The following is a 19,191-nucleotide window of genomic DNA, read 5'->3' on the forward strand; positions in this document are numbered from 1 at the left end:
CCTTGTGGTACACTGTTGGTGCATTCAGACAAAAAGCCCCAGAGATGAATCACAGGTAATATGAAGGTAATTTCTCAAATAATGCGTCCAAGGGTACCAAGCCTCCTGGACCACTTGCAGCAACCATGATGAATTCAAAACTTAAAAATCTCCATACCGGCTCGATCGTCACCCGAAATAACAAGGATCATGTTGCTTGTTGGGGTGGAGGGCAAGCTTCGAAAAATAAGTTACAGTCCCCTAAACAACACTCTCTCAAGAAATGTTCCCAAAACATAGGACCATCTAAATCCAAAGCCAAAGTCATTGGCAAAATAGCCAAAAGACAGCAATTGATGTCTTGGCTCTTCAGGAAACCCGTGTGCTTGACACAGCTCTCAATACACTAAAGATCCCAGGCCTAATTCTCGTGTCTTATAACTGCCATCCCAAGCATGGCCTGCCAACCTACATCCGGCTTGGCCTCAAGGACATAACCCAATGTGTACCTGATACAGAATACTCCATAGGCATTAAAGTTCGAAATATCACCATCTACAATGTCTACAAACCACCATCACAATCCTGGCCTGATCAGATGGACTGGCCACCACCTCATCCTGCTATCTATGTTGGTGACTTCAACTCTCATCACACCATGTGGGACTATTCCTCTAATAACTAGGACGGTAATAATCTAGTTAACTGGACAGATACATATAACCTGTATTTAATTTACGATGCCAAGCAGGAGGGCACTCTCCACTCAGCCAGATAGAACGGAACCTACATCCCAGATCTATGTTTAGTCACTAAAGACTCTGAAGACCACCCTCTGCCAACAACCAGAACCATCCTCAACAGATTCCCTAATAGTTAGCATTGTCCTACATTAATAGAGACAGGCACATCAATCCCAGTCATCAGTGAAACACCAATCGTTAGATGGAACCTTTCCAGGTCCAACTGGAATGCATTTCAGAAACAAATCGAGCAAACCATTAGAGCAATTCCACCCACTCCTAATTGCTATCCTAGATTTGTTAAACAAATCAAAACTGCAGCCAAAGCCTTATTCCTAGAGGCTACAGAAAACAATATATTCCATGCTGGAGTAGAGAAACTGAGGAACCTTTAGCCAAATACAAGGAAACAGAAGACCCAACTGTTGCTAAGGAGCTCATAGCAACCCTGGATAAAAACAGAAAGGAAAGATGGATCTCAACCATCCATGAACTCTATTTCACCACATCTAGCCAGAAAAGCTGGTCACTTCTGAGAAAATTAGGTGGAGCAGAACCAACAACATGCAAAACAACAGATATAACTCCTGATCAAATGGCTAATCATTTATTGAAAACCTCCAAGATACATCCCAGCTCTATCAGGAAAATTGCTGTACAATCTTCCATCAGACAAATCCTGAAGATGGGACCCAGAGCTTCCTGAACTTGGATACCCAGTATCTCGGGAAGAGGTAGCCTGTACTCACCAAGAATGGCAAGGCTGCAGGAGTGGATGGTATCCTCCCCGAGTTTTTAAAACATTGCGGTCAACAAGGCTAAACATGGCTGGCCGCCCTTTTCTCAGAAATTATGACTGGTAAATTACCAAATCTGTGGTGGATAGCAAATTGCCATGCCCAAACCAGGGAAAGATCCAAATGATGTGAAAAATCTACGACCCATCTCCTTGCTTTGCTCCACCTTGAAGCTCTTTGAAAGAATTCTCCTTAAAAGAATTTCACCACTCATCGAAAGAGCACTCCTGATTGAACAAGCTAGCTTCAGGTCAGGAAGAAGCTGCCATAACCACGTCCTGGCAACACAGATTGAAGCAGGCTTCCAGAAGAAACTTAAATCTCGAGCCACTTTCATTGACCTAACATCAGCTTATGACACAGTCTGGATTCCTCCTCCTAAAGCTAGGAAATATTATAAGATGCAAAAAAAACTTTCCAGCTTTTTGAATCCATTCTCTCCAACAGAAAGATTCGGGTCCATATTGGCAGAAAAAAGAGCAAGAGCAGATTCCTTCACAACGGTCTACCTCAGGGCTCTGTGTTATCCCCTTTACTTTTTAACATCTACATGTACAACTTACCACACACCAGCTCAAGCAAGTACATGTACACTGATGACCTAGCGATCCTACATCAATCTACCTCCTTTGCCAACCTGGAATCAACCTTGAACACAGACCTGAACATCCTGGAAGAGTACTTCAAGCAGTGGTACTTGAAGCCAAATCCAACAAAAACTGTGTCCACAGTATTCCACCTGAACAATGCAGAGACGAATTGACACCACAACCTTTCTTTCTGTGGAAAAATGGTTGAACACAAGCCCCACCCAAAATATCTTGGAGTGAACCTGGACAGAAGCCTAACCTATAAAAGGCACATCACAAACCTGTCCAACAAAATTAAAACGAGAAACAATATCGTTTCAAGGCTTGCTGGAACAACTTGGGGTTGTAGTGCAGAAGTCCTAAGGTCGTCTGCACTAGCCTTCACATTCTCTGCAGTAGAATATTGTGCCCCTGTCTGGGAAAGAAGTGCACACACTAACATTATAGACACCCAGCTAAACTCTACCATGCACACAATTAGTGGGACATTGAGAAGCACCCTGCTCCCATGTCCTATCTAACATTGCTCCACCAAACATATGGAGAAGACAAGCCTCATTTAAAGAATTTAATAAAGCAATGAGCAACCCACTCCTACCCTATGCACCAGACTCTTATAAATCCACCTAGTCTTCCTACCCATGCACCAGACTCTTATAAATCCACCTAGTCTTCGCCTAAAATCTAGAAAGCCTCTCTGGTCCACAGACAAACTCTCTTCAGCTACCCTGCTATCCACACCTGACATGTGGAGAGAATACTGGTCCAACAATCTCCCAACAAATGGCTTCCTGGTAGAGGATCCCTGTGCTCTGCAGCCTGGATTTGCTCTTCCTAGGAAGATTTGGTCATCATTCAACAGGATCAGAACTAACCAGGGCAGATGTGGCTACCTACTACATAAATGGGGGCTGTCAGATCACCCTTATTGGGATTGTTCTCCAGTGGCTCAGATGATTACTCGTATTGTGAACGGCTGCCCAAGGCACCAATTTCACGGTGGTGGTCTACAGGACATCCACAAGGTGACGGATGAGGCCTTGGATTGGCTTTCCAGTCTGGACATTGACCTGTAGTTGGTAGGGTGGTGGCGGTAGTTATGGAGGAAATAGAAGATTCAAGGTCCCCGTTCACCACGAAGATATTATTGTCATAGCCGCTCTAATAGTCCTCGAAGTATCAGCAGAGCTTCTCATGCTAGAAGATGATGCAAAGTGAAATGGGTTTTCTCTAATGGATCAAGATTTTCACATGTCACAACTGCTCTCTAATAAAACCTTGGATACAGCTCCATTTGTGTTGTGATGTGTTGAGAGAACATGCAGTCTTGTCATATTTGGTGCAGTAGGATGATAATTTTCCCTCACTTCATTATAACAAATTACTTTTGCATTTTTTAAAAAAGGAAGACTTGGAATACAGTTCGTGCCTTTTATGCAATGAACTTTTACATGTTAAGATTTTCATCATTTGTTTCTGGAGATTGTGATTGTACATCTCACTTGCCAGTTTCACAAAGCCATATGCGTAAATAACCAGACCTGGCACCTTCCGATTACCACCTATTCCGATTGTTGCTCTGAACAGGAAAACCTTCACTAATGAGGAGGCTGTCAAAAGACATCTGGATCAGTTTTTTGCCAGTAAACCTCAGAAGTTTTATGAACGTGGCATAATGAAGTTGGTGGACAGATGGCAAGAGGTCATTGATAAAGAGGGTCAATATATAACTGACTACTATGTATTATATATATTAAATAAAATGTGTTTAATTCCACTCTGAAAAACCGAAAGAACTTATTTGCCAATCCAATAATAGGTGAAAGAATAATGTATTTGATGAAAATATATACTGTAAATGAATCAGAATAAAGCTCAAATATACTTGAAGATTTTAGAGAAGAGGAAATTAGAATATTTGTGTAAACATTTCAGCAAACATTTTGATGAAAATGAATCAACAGTTTCAGTAAATTTGGTGAAAGTGTAGTAATGCGCTCAAAGTTGTGGGGAGGCATTGAAACAAAAACAATGAGCAATAAGAACACATTTCCCTTTCTTTCAAAATTGCTTGAAATTGTAACCATTATACCAGCTAGTACATAATGTGATAAGATTTTAGTGAAATGAATGTAATAAAAGTAAAGTTGAGATTGTCAATGTATCAACCCTGAAAGATTTATTGTTGATACATATCAATAAATTGCCCCTCTGTGGACTTTATTCAAGAAAAGAAACACTGAAGGACTTACGAAGTCCTTATGTAAATGAAATGTTAGTGGTGTACATTTTAAACCCACAATGAAAGGAAAAGATGTTTCTGTATAATGTGTAGTAAGAATTAAATAATAATGCATTATTTTATTTTGTGATAATAATATTTAGTTTAAAACATCACTTAAAACCATATTTATATAACAGACCTTGGACAAGTGTGTGTGTGTGTGTGTGTGGTAGATTTAAGTTATTTTTGGATCCTTGGTTATAAATAACTACACTATTTTGATCCAATAAAGCAATGAATCGTGTAACTGCTTTATGCTGTTTAACTAGGGTGGGAACTGATAAACAAATGCGGTTAGTTTAATGCCAAAAGGGTGGTCCTCAATGCTTTAAAGGGTACAGAATGGAGAGTTTACATTTTCAGCACCATGGCAACAAAACTATGTGGATAACATCTCAAATTTTTAACTGGCTTAAAAGTTGGGACATGGAATTGCAAGAGAAACTGACAAAAAATTTTTGACAGGTTCTTGACAACTGTGCAGCAAATATCCACATTTAAATTCTCTGAAAATTATTCAATTGGAATTTCTACTTCTCAATGCCACATCCTTGCTACAACCAATGGAAATCATAAAAAAAAGCTAATCATTTACAAGCAATACAGTTTATGGACAATAGTTGGCAAGGAATAAATGAATTCATTCAAAACTGTTTTGATCACTGTGAATGAATGAATGCTTAAAAGCATTCATTCATGGTCATGACATCCCATCAGAAGTGAACACATTAGGAACTATGAAGAGTTTGCATCCATTACTTGAATGCTATAATGAAAATGAAGATTTTCATGTTGGAGGTTTAATGGAATATCTAAGCACTAGGAAAGGATTAAAATTAAATTTTTAATGCTCCCAATATTTTGTCTCAGTCACTGAGACAAAAGATTGGGATTCAGGGATTACAAATAACTTTTTGTAACACACAAATACAACGCAATACTAAGTGAAACACGTGGGTGACTCTAGAGTCCTATCTAGATGGTGCACTCTATGGACATTTTTATGCAACCACGTTTATTTAAATTTGGTTGATTTCTGAGTGCCACTGCAGATTCTAAAAACTCTTTCTTTTTTGAATTTATTACGGTGGAGTTATAGAAGCAGTCCTGGAAATGAAGAAAGCATACCAAAAGTCCTAGCAAATAAGTTGGCAGAGGGCCTAAATCAATACAGAGAAAATTGTAAGAGAGCTAAGCTGTGCGCAAAAGTATCTAAAAAGATCATGGGAAGACTTCGTTGAGAATACAGAAAATAAATATCACAAAAGTGGCAAAATGTTCTGGACTATTGAAGAAGCTTAGAAATGGAGGAAAGAGTACTATAAAAGGAATCAGAGATGATAAAAGCAACATGAAAAAAAACTGGAGATAAGGATATCCTAGATGTGTAGAATAATTACTAAAAAAAAAAAAAACCTGAAATGTGGAAAGGCAGCTGAAGTAGATGACATTAGACAAGAAATGCTTAACTACCACATTTACTCGAACATAACTTGCCCTCGAGTATATCTTTAACCTCTGATTTTACTTTACAAAAAAAAAAAGAAATCAAAACATTTCTCATATACCTCGCACAGGAAAAAAGTTTAAAACGAAGAAATAGCAAATGTTATGACAGTTTCAGATATTTTGGAATTCGGTTGAAGAGAAGCAGCATTTCAACTCAACAATCATCGGCTTCCCTTTGTCACTGAGTCATGCAATATTTTGTTCATATGTTAGAGTTGGAAGCAACCACTAGAAGAAATGCCCACATACAACAATAACAGTAAACGGTGAAAAAAGTGTGGTAATGTGCACAACTGGAAATGAAAAACAGTGATGCACAATCATGCTCACAATTATTGCTAATGGAAGAAAGTTGCCTCCTTATGTAATGTTCAAAAGGAAAACAATGCTGACGGGGAAATTTTCCCCTGGAATTTATGTAAAGAGTTCAAGGAAAAAGGATGGACACTACAATGGTTCAAGACTGGATTAGAACAGTTTGGCTATCAAGACCAAGAGTAGCAATAGTGAATAGGAGATTCTTGGCAAGTCATACCCATTTTCAGTTGTTTTTTTTTTTAAATCATGGTGATCTTATGATTCCAAAATGATAAAAAGACCAAGCAATAATGAAACTGTTTGTTTTAATTTAATTACAGAAGCACTGTTGCTAAAGATTCAAATATATATCGTGTAATTATTATTACAGGTATCTCCATGGAGTCAGTAGACTCATCATGGGAGACCCAAACTAGCAAAACAATATCTGTCATATCTCTTCTTGAATTCATTTACAGACGAAGAGCTCACAACTAAGCGAGGCAATGAATTCCACTCATTCATCACCCTCCAGGCAAAAAACCTTGTTCTGACACCCTTGTTAACCACACTCTTCTTTAATTTCCAGGGATGACCTCTTGTTTTTCCATCACTATCACACAACTGAAATATTTCCCCTGCATCAATCCTATAAAAACCTTTCAGTAATTTAAATGTTTCTATCATATCCCCCTCTTCTCTGCCTATCAACCAACCTCTGCAATCCACAAGTTCTCAATCTATCAATGTAGGAGCATTTTTTACATCACTCACCAACTTGGTCACTCTTCTCTGAACCCTCTCCACAGCCTCCTCATCTCCAAGGAATCCAGGTGACCAGACCTGAGCACAGTAATCCAAATGTGGAAGTATCAATGCTTTATAAAGGGGAATAATAACCTCTTTATCTCTGGATGTCAGCGTGTTCCTCAACAACCAAGTAATCCTATGTGCAATCTTGGACACCTTAGCAATGTGTCCTCTGAACTTCATCTCCCTATCTACCAAGCCCCTAAGTCCCTAGCCTCATCAATCTCTCGGAGTACTGTTCCGTCAATGTAGTACACAGCTGGTAATCTTTTAATCCCAAAATGCATGACTTTACACTTTTCCCACATTGAACTGAGGTCCATTATCTTTTGCCCATTCTACCAACTTATTTAAATCATCCTGCAAACTTTCAACCTCAGCTTGATTTTTTATTGCGCTACCCAACTTTGCATCATCAACAAACAACTGAATATCTCCCTGTAAACCACTTCCTATATCATTTATACAAATTAAACAACAATGGCCCAAGCACAGAGCCCTGAGGCACACCACTGGTCACCTGCCAAATCCTGGACTTGGCTCCTCCATACACCACCTTCTGGTATCTCTCCTTGAGCCATTCTCCTATCCATATCACCAATTTAGAATCCATTCCCATCTGCTCCAATTTGCGTAACAGTGTTCCATGGGGTAGACTGTCAAAAGCCTTAGCAAAATCCAGAAGTACCACTAAGTTTTTTGCCAGATCATCAAAAAAATTAATTAAAAGTACCTTACCAAAATCCAGCGATGAAAGTGAGTGGCCGATCGTTTAAATAATGTTAATAATTAAAATTTAAATGTATTCATTTTATAAATAATGTACACAATTATAAATTATAATGAATACTGATGATTTAATTATAACATCATTTCGTTTTTTTTCCTGAAAAACTTGAGTTTCCGAAAATTCCAACATATATCTTGCAACGTATTTTTAACTTTAATTTCAAGGAAAAAAAGTGTGAATTATATTAGTAAATACAGTATAGACAGAGGTTTTGGAGTGGCTATACTGCATAAATCAGAGGTCCTAGTCAGAAAGCCAAATTCCAGATGATTGACGGACAGCTCTCATAGTTGTCATCTATAAAAAAAGGGAATAAAGCCAAATGTGAGAATTACAAAGGAATTTCTGTTCTAAGTGTTCCAGGAAGATTTATGCAAGCATACTTGAAGAGGATGAGAGAAAATGTGGAGGAGAAACTTGGAGAACAAGCTAGATTCAGGCCAAATAGAGGCAATGAAGGTTGAATTTTCACTTTAAAACAAACAGTTCAGAAATCCTGGAAATATAACAAGGATCTGTATTTTAAGTTTTGTAGATCTAGAAAAGGCATATGACAAGGTGTCTCCATCAAAACACTTTGAAACATTAGACAAAGCAATACATAGTCTATTTAAGTTCCAAGTCACAATTAGAATTGAAGGATATACAGGTTTGATGTAAAATCAGGTAAGAGAATGATGCACATTATCTCCACTTTTATTCATCTATATCAGTGATTTTCAACCGGTGTGCCACAAGATTTATGAAAACAAATTAATTGAAAGAAATAATGTCGTAATTTGCGCATTTATTTATTAGTGTCTGGTCTTCCATCTTCTTGTGTGTGTAAATCAATCAAAATTATGCCTATTTTTTACCAGATCATCAAAAAAATTAAAAGAATATATTTTTAGTGTGCTGAAGAATTTTAATAATTAGTCTAGGTGTGCCGTGTTATGAAAAAGGTTGAAAATCACTGATCTATATTGATTGCATCATGAAAAAAGTGCCATTCAACTTGATATTAGAATCAGATGTAGACTTAGCTCTTTGCTTTATACAGATGTACTCAAACAGATCCAGTGCAAGTCTCCAGGATTCTCTAACTAAAATAAATAACAGCCATAAAAAATTTGGTAGGAAAATTGGAAATAAAAACACAAAAACTATTAAAATAGGGGGGAAAATACTGCATATTTTCATCAGCAGCATTCTCAATGGAGAACCTACAGAACAACTAAAATATTCTATTTCAGCTATTTAGGAACAGTTTTCAGTGAAGATGGCATCTATATTTGAAAATAGATAAAAGAAGAAGCAAGGCTGGTGTGGAAAAAAGCTAGCTGAATAATTTTACATAGAATAAGAGAAAAATTAGACAAAATACCAATATTTTGTCTAATTTCTAATGCTAGTTACTTTATAACTAGCATTATAAAGTAACTTTATAGCTTACACGTAAGAAACAGTAATATTATTATTATTCAGGCCTCCATGGAGTCAAAAGACTCGTCATGGGAGATCTTTCCTAAGAAATAAAAAGTCTATCATACCACTCCTTGAACTCATCGACTGTTCTTGCTCTCACCACTCTATCAAGCAATGCATTCCAAAGTTCAACCACCCTCCACACAAAGAAACCACTCCACACCCTCTTGCTCACTCCTTATGCAACTTCCAGGGATGGCCGCTTGATATCACTGGGTTATCATCTGGGTTACCTTCACCACCTTTGCAATATGCTCCCTGAATTTCAGTTTTCTATCAATCCTCACCCCCAGATCACTTGTCTTCCCTACTTCTTCCAGTACAGCTCCTCCAATCAAGTATGCAGCCCCCCCCATCGATGTATCCCATACTTCAAGCCTTTACATTTTGCTGCATTAATCTGTCTAGTTTATTCAAATCCTTTTGCAAGGCTGCCACATCTGCACTATTACTAATAACCCTTCCCAGCTTCATATCATCTGCAAAGAACTGAATATCCCCCTGCAATCCACTGAAAATGTCATTAATGTAAAGTGAAGTATTGAGCCCTGTGGGACCCCAATTGTAACCTTCTGCCTCCTTGATATTGCCCCACCATACACAACTCTCTGATACCTATCAAGGCAGCCAATCCTGAATCCAGTTGATTAACCCGACATCTGAATTCATGTGCTGCAACTTAAATATCAGCTTATCATGTGGCACCCTGTCAAATGCCCTTGTAAAATCCAAAACAATAGCAGCATATACCTTTCCCTCATCAACTGCTCTAGTCACTTTATTATAAAAGGCAATCAATTACTAAAGCAAGAGAACCCCTTAACAAATTCATGTTCAACTCTCACAGATAACATTACCTCATCTGCCCAATACTGTATATGGTCTCTCATTAATTTCTCCAAGATCTTAACAACTACTGATGAAACACAAACTGGCCTATAATTAGACACTTTCAGTCTTCCACCACCCTTATACGATGGCACTATCTTATCTTCCTTCCATTCCTTGGGTACCTTTCCTGTAGCCTGACTTTCATTGAAAAGCCAGGTCAACAGAGCAGTCAGTTCTTTAGCACATTCTCTCAAAACTCGTGAAATACCATCCAGTCCACACCTTTACTGACATCCACAGTACTCGGTATTTGGAACACTCTCCTCTTGCACCTCTAAACTGCCATATCCCTCTAGTATTAAAATTTACTTCTCCAGGATGATATACTCCAATAAAGGGTTTATTGAACAACTCCATTATGTGCTCTGCATCAGCCACTCGATTCCCATTTTCCAGAGATATCACACATCTCTGGATAAGCACCATGGAAAAGTTTGGGGAATTCCAAGTAAAGGATTTCGATGGGTCCTGGCACAAGGACCTATTGAAGTAGGCTTCCATCATTTGTCTATCCTGTGGCAGCCATGCAGTGGGTCACCAGTTTTCTCAATGGACAAACATATTGCATGTGATGGCTGACAGTTCCCTATCTTCTAACAGAGCAACTAATGCTGAGGTTCCACAAAGTTTTGTCTTCTCACACACCCAGTTTCTATATACATCAATGACCTGCTTCAGTTTACTACTGATCCAATATTTTTGCCAATGACAGTACACTACATTCATCCTTCTCACTTGACAAACCTTGCACCAAACAAACCGCCACAACTCACAGAGAAAGAACTTCTGCAAGTCTAAATTCTGATCTCCAAACTATTCTTCGTTGGAGACTGGACAACCTTGTCAATTTCAACACCTGCAAAACACAGTTCTGCCTTATTTCTCACAAAAAGAAAATAAATAAAAATAAAAAAATAGAACCATATTATACAGTCCTTACCACTGACAACAAATAGATCTCTGGGCAAGAGGAGATCTCTCCTTGGGATTAGCGTGACATCAAGACTCCTCTTACATAAGTACATTACAACCATTGCCTCCTGGGTATCCAAAAAATTAACTCTTTTGTTCAAGGCGTTATCTCCCGAACAGCTATTTACCCTGTACAAATCACAAATCTGCCCATCCATCAAGCACTGCTTGCATATCTATTAAGGTGTAGCTAAGAGCTCCCTAAAAATATTCAACACAATACAGAAGAGAGCAATCAGACTGATTAACGACTCATCTCTTACCAATTCACTCCAATCACTCTCACGTAGGCATCTAGTATCTACTGCATACATCTATAAATATTTCCATGGTAAATGTTCATCAGAACTATCATCAATAATTCACCCACTTCTCTCTCTCTCTCTACCCCCCATCTCCCAAATCCATTGAAACACAGCTACCACCCAGCATCTGTTCACAGTCAAACTCCAAACATACAGAGCAAGTTTCTCTTCCTTCTCCTTCATCCCTACTGCTGCTGCATTCTGGAATGGCAGTCCATCCCATGTTTCCAAAAGAACACAATGCACAGGCTTTCAAATCCAATGTGAACAAGTTATTCATTTCCCAATTCTCTTCCCATACATGGTACTAACATACCATAGGTTAACCAATCAACTTCTCATGTATGGATCCAAAATAAAAGATTTGTTTAAATAAAAAATTGCCACGTTTCATTCAATAGGCAGGACAGAGGATTTTTTAGTGGGTAATGAAAATCATCTACCACTTCTAACCAGAAATGTCTATACAATGGCCCAATATTGTCTCTCCAAAGTCAAATTTATGAAAACAGGTCTTTATACCATTATTATTATTTATTATTATTATTATTCAAGACTCCATGGAGTCAAAAGACTCATCGTGGGAGGTCCTTCCTAAGAAACACAAAGTCTATCAAGACTCATTTATTATTATTAGACACCTCCAGGGAGTCCAAAGGCTCATCGAGGGAGAGTGTGCCAACAGCATCGAACGATTGGTCCCTTCCAACTACTAACCGCACTCAAACTTACTTAACTGAGCCATTAGTAGCAGAGGCTCTACCATTCGACCAACTGACCTCCCCTCGATGAGTCTTTTCCAGTAGAAACACCACACTGTACAACTACTCGCATTCTATAAATCTCAAACACTCCACAAAGATTGAGGCTGCACACTAGAAACCATCCTAAAAATACTTGATGTTATCCAGAAGACAAATCTAAATAAATGATGCCCACCGATATAGATATTCAGTTTCTGCCTTATGTATCTTGTATAAATATTTCCGCTGACAATGTTTACAAAGAAAAAAAAAAAAAAAAAAATTCAATTTTTGGTTCTCTTGTTTTCTATATGCATGTACTATATCCATCTTCCTCATCACATGAAGATGCTCATAACCCATTGCGTAAAAATTCTATAAGATATCATTTTAACTTAATTGATCAGACTTTATTATTCATACACACTTCCTTAAAGCTTTCACTGGATCCATCTGAACTCTGCAGTCCCTACCTCTTTATTTGAACTTTTTTTTTGTGATTACACAAGAACCACAGCAAACAGCTTATTAGCATTAATTCTCAAACTTCAATATGATGTGCAAACTAGTATGTCATCTCTCTCGATGTGTCCCTGTCTCCCTGGAGGTCTCTCTTAAGAATAATAATAACAAATTTGAATTTGCTATTTTCATTTCAATAAACAAGAATGGCAAGGATTTGACAGGCAATTGACAGGATTTGACATACAGCTGTTGATGATGCAAAGTTAAGTGGGATAATCAGGAATGCTGCTGATATGCAGTTCAATGTTAATAAATGTAGTCATACACTTTGGTGTGATTAGATACCCAATGTCATATTATATTGGTGGGATTATGCTAGAAGAAACTGATCAGGATAGGTATCTTAGTAGATAGCAAGTTGAAGTTCAGGGATCATGTAGCAACAATTGCAAATACAACTCAAAAGATAACAGCAAAGCTGAAACGAACTTTCACATGTAAAAATGCCATTTTGCCTCTTTACAAAGCTTGATAAGACCTCACTTGGACTATTGTGCTCAGGTCTGGTCTCCTGGTTTCTGTTGTGATTCTGATACAGTGGAGAGATTGCAAAGGAGAGTGTTAAAAATGATATCAGGATTGTGGAATACTGATTATGAAGATTATGTGTTGACCTCCCAGATTGAGAATTAGTAGATTGCAGACACTAGCAAACAGGAGAAAGTGGGGTGATACGATTGAGACTTCCAAACTTCTGAAAGGGTCATACAGGATTTCATTTGATGGAATTTTTCATTTTATGGAGAGTGGGGAAAGGAGAAGAGAGCATCCTTGGAACCTGAGAATGAATGCCACTAAGGGGAAGAGAGCTAGATTTTTCTCTCACAGAATAGTGTACAATTGCAGAATGGATTGCCATTGGATGCTGTGAGTACAATCAGTGTGAATGAATGTGTAGTATGTGTCCGTCCTCAATAAGTCCCTTCCCTAACTCCTTGGACGTCTCTTAATAATAAATTTGAATTTATTTCATTTCAAGGACATCAATAAACAAGAATGGCAACTAATTTATTTTTTCTTGTCATTAAACACATTTTTATTTTTGTTCATGCTTGGATACACAACGACTGCATTTGATGTACTAGATGGATATCATCTGGTATCTGTGGAAGAGATGTGGAAAATATTTTCCAAATAAAGAGTAGGTTGATACCTGAAGATGTACTGCACTGTCTTGTTATTTTCGAAATTTTTCAAATTATATATCAAATGTTCAAACAATATATGCAAAAAAGTAATGATAAATACTTGTCAAAAATTGAAGTTTTTATATCGCACAATCTTTGATTCAAAATTTCTCCATTTATTACTTTTATTTCGAGAAACCCAAATTGTTACTTATCTTTATTTATTGATTTATTTATTTTGATTGGGGGGGGGGGGGAAAACCGTTACTGGAACAACCTAAAACAATGATGTATACATCAGGATAGAAAGCATCAATAGAAATTAGACTAGCTGAAGTAAAGAAATACCATGCCGACATTACTGATGTTATCAAGAAAAACCTCTAATTTGAGATTCACGTGATGGTCCCACTGTGTAAAGCTTTGATCAGACCACATTTGGATTTCTGTGCTCAAAATCTGGTCATCAGGATTCAAAGGGGAATGGAGTAACCTCAAAGAGGATGCTGAGACAGATAACAAAAATAGCATCAGGACTATACAATGTTGATTATGAGAACAGACTGAAGGGCATGCAGGCTGCAGAGTTTGGTGGATAAAAGACAAAAGGGGGGGGGGGGAATATGATAGAGACATTTATACTGTTGAAGAGTTATTGTCATGTTAACACTGAGGAGATTTTTTTTTTATGGTAGAATGAGGGGAAGGAGTAAGGACAAGTAGCCATCCCTGGAATTTGCAAAAAGGTGTGGTGAGATAAAGGATAGGAAGTAAGTTTTTTTGCATACAGAATGGTGGGGGCATGGAATGCATTGCCTGAGAGGGCAGTGAACGTGCAGACAGTCGATGAGTTTAAGGAGTAGCATGATACTGTATTGACCTCCCATGATGAGTCTTGTGACTCCACGAAGGTCAGGAAAATAATAATATTCAGAAACAGTGATCAGGAAAAGAAAGGAGTACCTACAGCATTTAATACCAAACACAAAAATATCTTGCAAAAAACTGGCATGCCTGCAGAAGGCAACATAAAGATTAAATTACAGAATGACATGCATTGGCAAAAAATAGTATCAATGGAATTTTTGGCCATGTTTCATGACGATTTTCAATATACATGCAAAAAGTGATAAAAACAAATGAGAATAACAGTTCACATTAAAGCACATGTTAAAATGCATGATATTCATTGCATGTGAAGTGTTCTACCTATAAACTATTTGAATCCAAGGGGGAAAAAAATTATCAAAAAAAAAAAAAATCATTAATACAAAAAAAATGAGGAATAATGCTTAGCATATCCCAAAATCAGGAACTTTTCATAATGAAAAACAGTTAAATTCCACAGCAAGTGGGAGTTAATTATGCTCCCTTGCAATGTTTTAAAAAGGTTATTCTATTTATACATTTAGCTCTTTTCACTATTTCCTTTCCCAGATTTTTTTTTTGTTTTGTTTTTAAACAATCATCTGAAGAAGACAAACACCACAAAAAATTGACGTGTAAACAGAAGACTATATAAAGATTAAATTACAAAATGACACACTGGGTAAAATTATTATTAGCAGAATTTTCAAGGCATGTTTTACGACCATTCTCAATGAATAAAGGAAAATATTTTTTATTCTCCATAAGCGTATCTATTTTATTGTAATTATTTACATGCATGGTTGATCTTTTTTTAATAAACAGATTCATGAAGCTAAAAATCACATACTGTGTATTAATTAGCATATTGCTTGCTTGCTATTTCCACTGAGTTTTATGTGTTTTTTTTTTTATCAACTGATGATTATAATACTGTCTACATAATTGGTGTAAAGTGTTATTATGATAAAGGATGTCGTATCCAAAAATTTCAATGAAAGTTAAACAAGATGAATCAACCCTTTGAATCCCATATCAACTCCAAGAAAATCATTGTTAATATATCAGGCTGTCCACTATCTAAATGAAATCGCTGAGTAAAAAGAATTTGATTTTGCAGTAGCTATGAAAAGTATTCCCATCACAAACTTCATGTGTGATACTGATAAAGGCCTCCATAACATCCCTTATTCTATTGCAAGTAGAATTCATTTTCAGGTAGCATATATATCCTGTTCAAATGTGTACTTCTTCAAGCCAATCTGTCTAGAAATGAAATTTTAGTTCTTTCATCTCTTCACTGTCAACCATAAGATATATTGCAATAAGAATATCATTATAACCAAAGCTGATGTGCTACTGTCATTCATGTTAAAACTATTATGAATGTGGGAATGGATGAACTATCAACCACATATTTTTAAGGAATGTGCACAATAGTTAGCTATGCTCTTGAACTGGTTATTTAATTAAAGTCTTGCAGTGTGTAAGGTTCCTAAGGAGTGGAAAGAAGGCAAAATACTACCACTCCACAGGCATGGTTCTAGGATAGCAGTTTCCAATTAAAAACCAGTCTATACAACTGCAGTTGTAGTCAAAGTGTCAGAGAGAGACTGTTAGGAATATAATACAAGATGGGGTTGATGGACATAGCACTCTTTATGATGATCAGAATAGATATGTAAAGAGTAGGTCTTGTTTTAACAATTCACTTGCATTTTATGATAAGTTAACAAGTGAGTTAGATAAGGAACAATCATATAGAATGATATTCTTGGACTTTGCAAAAGCATTTGATAAACTACCACATGATAAGTTGGTGTACAAGCTGCAGAGAATGGGAATGGATAGCACATTGGTTAGATGGATTGATGATTGGTTCTCTGAAAAATGAGACACCAGCAAGCTGTGTATGATAGAGCAGTGTCTCAAATAAAAGAGGGTAACCAGTGGCATGTCCCAGGGTTCTGTTTTTGGATTCCCTGCTGTTTAACTTGTTTGTAAATGATATCACGTAGACTGACTGGGGATGACTGCTGATGATGCAAAGTTGGGGAGAATTATAAATAGCACTGCTGATGTTAATTCCATTTGGAAAGATTTGAACAGACTTTTGACTTGAACAAAGTAGTTGTATTTTAATATTAATAAGTGCAAGGTATCATTTTGGAGTGAAGAAGTAGAAAGCTGTGTACCATATTGATAGCGCTGTACTGCAGATAGTGGATGAGATTCGAGATCTGGGAGTGATGGTCAAAGTACAATAAATGCGAGTTGCATTACTTAATATAGTCATGTTTATGCCTGTCCAGTGTTCTAAGGTTAAAAACAAATACATTTTAGAAAATATGAAGCACGATGTAGTATGAAGATAAAGAAATTCCAGAAGATTTTTCATGGTTAATAATGCATCACATTTATAAATGAAGATAACTATGTCCATAGCGTATGTCATATCACAGAGAAAGTTCTCATATATTCAGTTACATCACTCCCCACATCTGAAGCTTGAACTTTTTTGCTACAAATATATACATTAATTATGATATTCAAATAATGAAATCATGTAAATGCCATCTATAGAATTTATTTACTGTTGGACTACTAGCTATATCTATAATGTAAGTAATCAGTCTTAAATTCAGTGAGGAAAAACAATTTACTTCTGAATAATATTTTTTAGTCCTAAATTCTTAATTTAGAAAAAAAAAAAAATATATATATATATATATATATAAGAGCTGAAATGTATGCTATGACAGGCAATTGCATCCTAGAGACTACCCCACCCCACAAGTCCTGCTGGTAGCAAATACACGATTCAAGCTGGAATAGATTGCACATTCTTCGGGTTGACTTCCTTGCCTGTACTAACATATCAGTGATCACTACGCGATGAAGTTTTGATTGAGTTGCATAATTTAAGGTGGCCGTCACATTACAGGTTTGAAAACTGTAAGGTAAACAAACAATCGAAAAACACAAATACTTTAGCCTTTCAGTGTTATTCATGAATGTCCTGAAATTTGTATTATCCGTACTTCAAAATGAAACACTGTACAATATCTTGGCGTTAAATTCAATAATAGTAATCACAGCACAGATGACACATGGGGTTAGCTAGTGTCACGCGGAGGTAGCGAAGTTTTCCCCGAAGCCGTTTTTAACTCCGGCAAAGAAGGCAAATCAACACGCAAAAACATGTACATCAGAACACAATAAATGCACTTGACGGATGACATGTAGTCAAATCGGATTTATGAACTAGCCTCTCGCGATAAATCCCACAACTACACGGAATATGAACTATACTATTTAATAAATCCAGCGTTTACAATACAATTAGAAACATGACTTTGGTAATAAACAAATCGGAACTAAAAAATTGATGTGTGTATGAACTTTACCCAATCAGAATCAAAGGAAAAAAAAGTGAGAAACTTGGGGAAGGTGAGAAACTGAAATGAATGCAAAGCCATATTTACAAAAACCATCACAAAAATAATAACATTATAGAAGTCGAGAGAAATAACACACCTAGGTCAATCACAAGGTGAGAAAATAACTTTCCAACAATATGGTGGGTTTCTAGAAATAAACTAACATATGAAGTGCAGAACATTCCTTACCATGGCTGATAAAGCTTCTTATTACATAGATTTGTACTACTTATTTATATTGTAATTCACAATAACACATTTATTTCTTGATTTCAAAATAAAGTGAATGAAACAGGAGTAGCACCACCACGTGGATGATCCCTTCGCCATGAGTGAAAACAGACTATGGAACATTATACTCCCCCACTTCTTTCACGCGAGAATGAACAGGGGGGGATTTTCATTTGTTTGGGGTAAAAAAAAAAAAAAAAGAAAAGAAAAAGAAAAAAAGTCTAGTAGCAACTGGACTATATCTGGAGTCATATTTTTTCAAAATTTCATTTATATAATTTCTATTATTCCAACAATTCTATTTCAAAAACTCAATGCTATTTCAACACTAAAACTATAAAGCAAACCAGGACTTTATTTTCGGGGGGGGAGAAAAGAATATTAGGGGTAAATGCCATTTCAGAAACAAGCCACTACTTTGTTTTCAATTTCATAAAAGTTGAGCCTCAGAATCACATTTCAAAGAAGATAACGAATATGCACCCTTCTGTTGGAAGAGATCTGAATTCGGTATTCGTCCATGACTAGAGGAATTGATATTATTATTATTATTATTATTATTATTATTATTATTATTATTATTATTATTATTATTATTATTATTATTATGTGACACCTCCTGGGAGTCCAAAGACTCATCGAGGGAGAGTGTGCCAATTAGCCTGGGAAGCTCAGAGGAACTGGAGTTTGAACTCCTCAAGAGGAAAGGTTTCTAAGATCGATTCTATTCGCCGATTAGAGGAACTTTTTCTCCTTCGTTCGATCGACCGGCTCCGAATTAGTCGAGTTTTTGCAAGAGAAAGCCAAGGAAACGCAGGTAAATC

General features: G+C 36.8%; 1 protein-coding gene across 3 annotated transcripts in view; it reads right to left on the reverse strand.

The window, feature by feature from the left end:
- Window positions 1-18,464, reverse strand: part of LOC150108872 (uncharacterized) — a 222,416-nt gene extending 203,952 nt beyond the window's left edge. For 2 of the 3 annotated variants that reach the window (XM_090403956.1, XM_090403964.1), the window contains exon 1: window positions 18,326-18,464. The gene's annotated coding sequence lies outside the window, so the exon portion shown is untranslated. The remainder of the gene's footprint in view (window positions 1-18,325) is intronic. The other variant, XM_090403974.1, reaches the window with a different exon arrangement.
- Between the last annotated feature and the right edge of the window lie 727 nt (window positions 18,465-19,191).

The sequence above is a fragment of the Typopeltis vanoorti genome, chromosome 2, assembly GCF_054136105.1.
Source record: "Typopeltis vanoorti isolate ZY-2024b chromosome 2, IOZ_Tvanoo_1.0, whole genome shotgun sequence".
NCBI classification, from domain to species: domain Eukaryota; kingdom Metazoa; phylum Arthropoda; class Arachnida; order Uropygi; family Thelyphonidae; genus Typopeltis; species Typopeltis vanoorti.